Raw genomic sequence first — 339 nt, 5'->3', positions numbered from 1 at the left:
GGGGTGTCGGGTCAGGCTCGGGGTCGGGGTGTCGGGGTCGGGGTCTAGGGGTCGGGGTGTCGTGTCGGGGTGCCGGGTCGGGGTCGGGGTGCCGTGTCGGGTCGGGGTTTTTTCCTCTTTTTTCCTTTTCTTCTTCTTCCTATTCTTCCTTTTCTTCCTCTTCTTCTTTTTTCTTCTCCTCCTCCTCTTCTTCTTCTTCCTTTCCTTTTTCCTCTTCTTCTTCTCCTCCTCTCCTCTTTTTTCTTCTTCTTCTTCCTCTTCTTCTTTTTTCTTCTCCTCCTCCTCTTCTTCTTCTTCCTTTCCTTTTTCCTCTTCTTCTTCTCCTCCTCTCCTCTTTTT

General features: G+C 50.4%; 1 pseudogene; it reads left to right on the top strand.

Moving 5' to 3' along the window:
- The window catches only part of LOC123121188 (UDP-glycosyltransferase 73E1-like), an 11,562-nt pseudogene that overhangs the window by 3,240 nt on the left and 7,983 nt on the right, over positions 1 to 339 (top strand).

This window comes from Triticum aestivum, chromosome 5D, assembly GCF_018294505.1.
Source record: "Triticum aestivum cultivar Chinese Spring chromosome 5D, IWGSC CS RefSeq v2.1, whole genome shotgun sequence".
Classification (NCBI taxonomy): Eukaryota; Viridiplantae; Streptophyta; class Magnoliopsida; order Poales; family Poaceae; genus Triticum; species Triticum aestivum.
This window is presented reverse-complemented; position numbering and strand designations above follow the sequence as displayed.